At 40.2% G+C, this 7,687-nt stretch overlaps 1 pseudogene; it reads left to right on the plus strand.

The window, feature by feature from the left end:
• The first annotated feature begins 774 nt into the window (after window positions 1-774).
• LOC143390357 (biorientation of chromosomes in cell division protein 1 pseudogene) lies at window positions 775-1,536 on the plus strand (annotated as a pseudogene).
• The last annotated feature ends 6,151 nt before the right edge of the window (window positions 1,537-7,687 follow it).

Below are 7,687 nucleotides of genomic sequence, written 5' to 3' on the forward strand. Positions count from 1 at the left end.
AGTATGCCTATAGGGAATAGAAAAACAAACAAACAAAAAACCCCAGAAACAAACACATAGGCATTTTTCAATTGGAGAAAAAACAATATCTGAAATTAAAAAATCATTAGGTGTAGCAACAAAATGAGTCAGAAGTTGAATGATAGTTGAAATGCAGTTTAGGTCAATCAAAATTTTCTAAACTAAAAATCTGAGAAAAACTGAAAGAAAATAAAAATATATTGTTAGATACCTGTCAGACGAAATCAAATGATTGCGCTCCATGTATTGGAGTGGCACGTGGAGATATTTTGAAGATATAAGGGAAAAGCATTCCAAAATAAATGATGATGTCAGCCCAAAGATCTTAGCAGCTCAGCAAGATAAGCACAAAGGTTGTAGCAAGGTAAATCAAAAGTAAAGAAAAAAGTCACAAAAGTAGCCACAGGAAAAACAGGCATATTACATTTTAAGGAACAAAAATAAGAAGACGTTTAACATTTTCTTAGGAATGAGAACAGAAAGAATTGAGATTGCTTCTTTATGGTGATTGGAAAACCTCACAATCTGGAATTCTGTATTTTGTGGTGAAAAAAAGGAAGCTGAAATAAAGATAAAATAATAGCCTAAAGAGTTAGATACCAGTAGACCTATATTGTAAGAAATGCAAAATGAAATTCTCTAGGTTACCTGAAAATAACTCATTTACGGAAGCCAAATATCTTGAATAATGAAGGGGACTTGAGTGAAAAAATATGTGGTAAAATAGTTTTTATAAAATTTATGCTTAAAGAAATGTGTGACTGGCCGCCGCCTCCGCCACCACTGCCACCGCCGCCATCTCTGCCGCCGTCCCCACCTCCGTCGCCACCGCAGCTGCCTCCGTGGGGTTCTCCACCTCCCATGCACAACGCAGGCCCCCAGACCCAGAGCAGGAGCCGCACTCAGGCTCGGGGCGCAGGCATGGCAGACGGTGGCGGCGCGGGCGCTGGGGGGGGGGGGCGGCGGCGGGGCGCGGGCCAGGCCTCGGCAGGGGCCGCTGCGGCGGCCGGGGCAGGCGGGAGCGGCGGCCCCAGCAACCCTGCCTCGCTGCCGCCAGGCGACCAGCAGCTTATCGCACTCATCTTAGAGCAGCTCAAGAGCCGCGGCCTCTTTGACAGCTTCCGCCGGGACCGCCTGGCGGACGTGGACACCAAGCCAGCTTACCAAAACCTGAGGCAAAAAGTGGATAATTTTGTGTCGACCCATCTGGACAAGCAGGAGTGGAATCCTAGGATGAACAAGAACCAGTTACGAAATGGGCTGAGGCAGAGTGTGGTTCAGTCGGGGATGCTGGAAGCAGGAGTAGACAGGATTATTTCTCAGGTGGTGGATCCAAAACCCAACCACATCTTCAGGCCACAGATTGAAGGAGCAATTCATGAATTTCTGGCGGCCCAGAAAAAAGAAGCTGTGCCAGCACCCCCTCCTGACCCAGAGAGCCAGGACCTGCCTGCCCCGTCCCAGGACACTTCCCAAGAATATTCCTGGCACCTTTTGAAAACTCCATTTAATTAATGGTGAAGAAATGGATCCCTGTTCCTAGAGAGCATGACTTCATCTGGCTGGGGGCTTCTGAACTCAATATTTCTACCCTGACTGTGGGACAGTGTCCTGATAGGACAGGAGCAAGCTTGGCAGTGGGAACTCTGTCTGTGGGTGCCCCTGCCTTGGGCTGCCACTGGCCTGCTTGTTCAGGGGTGTGGCACCCAGTACACACTACAGAGTATGAACACTACAGCTGCTGGGGTGGTTCCCAGACAGCTTTATACTTGAACATGGAGACTGCACATGGACTTTAGGGTTTGTGCTCTGGGATGACTAGAGGCTACCACGGAAGACCCTAACCAGTCCCAGAGGTAATTCAGAGAATAGGGACAGTAATGCTTAGTGGGGAGTAGGCATCTGACAGCGCTCGTCCAATACCTTTCTCAAAGTTCCAGACTATCTGTACAAGCCCTTAGCATCAGATAGCCTTAAAGTTGGTTGTGACCTTCTTGTCTGTGACTCTTCTAGCCAGTTTCCTCCCCGTGTCAGAGGTGACAGAAGGTGGAAACAGTGAACAAGGAGGCCGAGACATCAGGCATAAGAAAAACGTTTGCAGGTTTCCTGTGCAGGGCTGCTTCCTGTCCTCCAAGGCTGGTGAGCCTTGGATGCGTTTGTTCTTTTCTCGTGTTTGTTTTTTAGAAAAGTAAATTATCAGTAAATGGCGTTAAGTTTTGTAATAAAATCATTTGATACTCTGAAAAAAAAAAGAAATGTGTGACTGTTTAAAGCCAATTGAAATTACAAAGGCATTAACAGAGTTCATAACACATAAAGAAGGACTTTTAAGGATTTCAGTTTCTCCATTTCCAATACTTGTATTTTTGTGTACAGTTTTAATAATAGCCATCCTAACAGATGTGAAGAGTGCTCTCTTTGTGGCTTTGATTTGCATTTCCCTGATGTTCCTGTGCTGTTGGTGAGAATGCATAATTGGGCAGCCTCTGTGGAAAACAGTATGGAGCTTCCTCAAAACCGTGAAAATAGAACTACGATATGATCTGCTGATCCCACTTCTGTATGTTTATCCAAAAGAATTGAAATCAAGGAACTGAACAGTCACGGGTGTTTTAGTGGGCTAATTGATACACAAAGACGTGCACATATTTAATGTGTACGATTTGATAAATTTGGACATAATGCAAAATGTGATAATATCACCAAGTCAAGGTAATAGACGTGTCTAGCATCAAGGAGTTTATGCTGTTCAGGTGAACACACTTGGAACCCTGTTTATCTCCAGTCTAGATGACTTCATCTGTGTCCTTTCATGTATCAGTAGTATGACTGTTACTTCCAGATTATAGAATTCAATTATTCATTTTTTCATTGATTATTTACTTATATTCACAAGTTACTGGTAACTCACTACTTTCCAAGAACTTCACTGGGCACTAGTGATAGAAAACAAGAAAAAAACACTGCATCTCATGTGTTCAAGGAACCAAAAATCTGCCCAGGAAACAAGCCAAAATACACTGGGCATCAGAGTGGAAGGTGAAGGGCCTGGACACTGGCACTAACAAGCCCTGGGTTAATCATCACTCCTGGGGCTGTATGACCTGACCAGTTCACCTGTGGTCTCCTCAGTCACCAGCTTGCTCCTCGTAAACCCCTTTACTGCACTGCATGTGACATGAGGTCTTCAGCATTATTACTAGGGGAAGGGCTAGAAGTGTATTCTAAAAATGATGAAAATACAGTTGGCAAGCCAGGGAGTCAGTAAACGCCTCAGCTGAGTGTTCGTGCTGGGAAACATTCCCTTCATTATTGTCTTAGTTTCCTTTCTTACACAAATTTTCTTTTCCAGTTAAGTTGCTCAGCATATACCTTGTACATACTAGATGATTGCTGTAATTTGATTTTCTTGTTGGAAGGTGAGGATGGAAATAAAAATACCTCTCTTAAAATTTATCATGAGGAAAATATGAAAGGATTTAAAAGCTAAAAATTGAAACCCACTGTAACACTATTATTTCTTCCAATGTGCTACTTTTGCTCATGTGATTTGTTTAACTGCCAATGATTCCTGCTTTTTTTTTTTTTTTTGGTACCAGGTATTAAACTTATAAGCACTTAACCACCGAGCCATATCTCCAGTCCTTTTTTGTATTTTATTTAGAGATAGGGTCTTGTTGAGTTGCTTAGGGCCTCGATGAATTGCTGAGGCAGGCATTGAACTTGCCATCCTCCTACCCGAGTCTCCCAAGCCTCTGGGATTATAGGCATGTGGCGTGGCACCTGGCTTCATGCCTAATTTTGATTGTTAAAATTCTGCCCCCGCCTCTCTCTCTCTCTCTCTCTCTCTCTCTCTCTCTCTCACACACACACACACAAACACACACACACATATTAATAAAGCAAAACAGCTTCATTTTATCTTACATGGTCCAACTCAAGTCCTTCCATGGTGAAAACACCATCTCCTTTCTATGATGTACATATTTTTAACCATTTCCTTACGATGACAGCATATCATCATAACATGTGTACATATGTGTGTATCATATCCCTTCTATCTATGGGTAACAAAGTGCTGTGATTAAAGCCATGGACTCTGGGTTCAAACCCAGCTCTTTTTCTTGAAAGCCCTCTAATTTTGGGGGGGAGGGGTTGATAATAGTGAGTATTCTTCAGGCTTAATATAAGAATTAAAAGAGGTAAAACAGGTGAATTGTGTAGAAGAGTACCTGGCACATAGTAAACCTTCAATGAATAACAAGACACAAACATTCTTACTGAGGACAAGGGCTACATTTTTCTTTTAAAAGGATAGCCATTGATCAGTCCCAGAAATTTTTCATTTGACATATGACCTAATGTTGATTATTGGAGCCCAAACAACCTTCTGCCATCTCTGGACTTATCCTATGAGATTCCATCAATGGTTTCTTCAGTTCTGGGGACTTTAAAGTGGTTCCTTAGATGATTTCCCAGCTTCTTCTGCTCTAATATGTATCACCTGAACTAAATTAGTAGCAGGTATTGGAGGAAGAAAAACCTAAATAAATATTAATAATAAAAAACTCAGGGGTTTTGATTAGGTCTCATACTCAGGGATAAAATTATGCATCTTCCACTGTTACACAAATATATTTAGCAGCCAACTGAATAAAATAATACAATTTTGTGGTACTTTAAAATAGCTACCATGATACTGTCTTCCTGTCCTGATGAAAACCTCCAAAATCTTTTAAAACACACACACACACACACACACACACACACACACACACACACACACATTCATATATGCAAATTTCATTTTCTGTTTTATAGTGCTGGGGATTAAAAACCTCAGGACCAGATGCATGTTGGGCAAATGCTCTACCGCTGAGCTATACCCCTCAATACAATTATCTACAGAAATTCCTTGAAATATTTCATATTCATTAAGCCTTATTCCTTCTTAATTTTGAAGTGCTGGGTAGCTTACTTGCCTCCTGAAAGGCAGTATATGATAACAGCAAGTAATTCCTAACTTAAGAATGAAATGATGGTAGAGGAGGAGGAAGAGCAGAAGAAAGACCAAACAGATAATATGTGATCCCTCTTAGTTTTCTGGACATAATTAAATGAGTCATGTCTTGATGACCCTAATGGAAATACTCCTTATGGTATTTTTTCCTCTGTCTACATATTTATTTGTACATTTTAAAAATTTATTCACCCAAAATATTTTAAGTACTGTCTCTGACCCAAACCTTGTTCGAGGCCCTGGGAAATGGTATTAAATAGTTTACCAAATATCACTCTTTCATGGAGTTTACAGTCTAGTGATAGATCTAAGTAACTGACAAATAACATGATTACTTGTTATAGTATTAAAAAGGAAGAAATTAAGACACTGTGATGAAGAGTAATGGGAAGCCTGGGCAGGCATATAGCAAACTCCATCGAGGGTGACCATTGTCTCATAATCCCTAATTGTACAACTCTTAAAGAAACCACCTCATTAGTGAAATAAGGAAAGAAATGGTAGAGCATGTGTGTAGGTGGTAACTTAGTAGAATAGGGTGCATGAAGGGAATACCAAAGAGAGATGGTCTGTATAGAAGTTAGTTTGTAATATGACTTATCATACTGATTCTATGAGGTTTGCAAAATAAAATTTTAAATTACATGTATATTTGTCTTTTGAACCAAATCTGACTTCTATTACATAAGGAATTTTCTATTCTATTTCTATTCTACCCTTAACAAAGAAGACAGGTAAAGTGAACGTTTACCTTATACCTTGCTTAGTAAAGTCCATTTGGAGTGAGTTATACTGTAACTCTTGAATGAAAATTGCTGCTTCTGTTCCTGAGTGATTTTAATGACCTGTCAAAATTGCACATTCCCAAGTCTGTTTTGAGTTCAAATTGTGCAGTTTAGTTCTGTAGCATCCTGGCTTCTTGTCTAAGAATGTGTCCATGGTTTTTAGTACTTTCTTAAAATTCATTAATAGTGAAACTTCAATTTCATCCAATTATCTAGCATGCCTTTCCCATTCGTAGTTTTATCTCTAAATAGTGTGAAAAGACACTCTTAAATTTTTTTGAGCACCTAATATATACCAACAATTATGATTTTTCATGGGAGGTCAGAGATAAACTTGAACAGTATCTGTTTTCAAGAAATCCAAATATTAGTGGGAATAAAGATTCTCAAATGCACTCTTTTTTAAAAAAATGTTTATTTTTTAGCTTTGGGTGGACACAATATCTTTTTTTATTTATTTTTTAATTTTTATGGGGTGCTGAGGATCGAACCCAGTGCCTCACGCATGCCAGGCAAGCACACTACCACTTGAGCCACATTCTGAGCCCTTAAATGTACTCTTAATTTGTGTCATAGGTATACATTTTTTCTACTTGAATGTGAATTCTGTGGGTCTAAGTTTTGTTACTTACCCAGGAACCTTGTGCTCCATGAGTACACTTCACAGGAATAGTGAAAATAAACCTTTTCGGGCTGGGGATGTGGCTCAAGTGGTAGCGCGCTCGCCTGGCATGCGTGCGGCCCGGGTTCGATACTCAGCACCACATACAAACAGAGATGTTGTGTCTGCCGAAAACTAAAAAATAAATATTAAAAATCTCTCTCTCTCTCTCTCTCTCTCTCTCTCTCTCTCTCTCCTTTAAAAAAGAAAAGAAAAGAAAAGAAACCTTTGAGATGCCAAAGGTTATCATTCTTTACCATACAATTGGTTGAGAGTATTGACTGTTATCCTGACATTTAGGGAGAGCTTCACATTCTTTGGGCTTCACAGTTATTACCCACTTACTCGTCAGATTCATCTTCAGTGTCCATTCTTACACGTCGCACACTCCAGGAACTGTTTACCAATGTGAATAAGGGCATCTTATGGATCCCTTCTAACTTTACTGTTAAATTCTTCGATCCGCTGTTCTGTCACTGTGCAATGATTCACCAGAATACTCCTCAAAAAAAGTACAAAAAAATCCTTTTAATTTTTATGCTTATTTTCTTCTTGTGTGAACATGAATCTCTGTGAATTGTCCTTTGAAGATTTGTTCCATGTTCTAAAAGGAAACAAAACTTTTCTAAACTTTCTGCTAATTATTTGTATCCTGTTATAGTCAGTTGTTGTTGTTGTTGTTGTTGTTGTTCTGCTACGACCAAAAGACCTGACAAAAACAAGTAGAAGAGAAAAAGTTTATTTTAGGGTTCATTGTTTCAGAGGTCTCTGTTCATAGATGGCTGGCTCCATTCCTCAGGGTGCAAGATAAGGCAGAACATCATAGTGGAAGTGTGTTGCAAGGAAAGCATATAGGGATATGGTCCAGGAAGGAGAGGGTGTGTGTGTGTGTGTGTGTATGTATGTATGTGAGAGAGAGAGAGAGAGAGAGAGAGAGAGAGAGAGTGCTTTCCTCACTGAGACAAAATATAAACCCAATGGTGTACTTCCTTCCCTATTTCCTCCAGCCACACCCCACCAGTCTATAGTTACTACTTAGTGAATCACTTTCAGGGAATTCTTTCCCTGATGGGATTAAGGGTCTCATAACCAAATCACTTCACATCTGAACCTTCTTGCATTGTCTCACACATAAGCTATTGGGGGACACCTCATATCTAAACCATAGCATATCCTTTCTTATTTTATAACAACTCTATC

This window comes from Callospermophilus lateralis, unplaced genomic scaffold, assembly GCF_048772815.1.
Source record: "Callospermophilus lateralis isolate mCalLat2 unplaced genomic scaffold, mCalLat2.hap1 Scaffold_1242, whole genome shotgun sequence".
In the NCBI taxonomy this organism is placed as follows: domain Eukaryota; kingdom Metazoa; phylum Chordata; class Mammalia; order Rodentia; family Sciuridae; genus Callospermophilus; species Callospermophilus lateralis.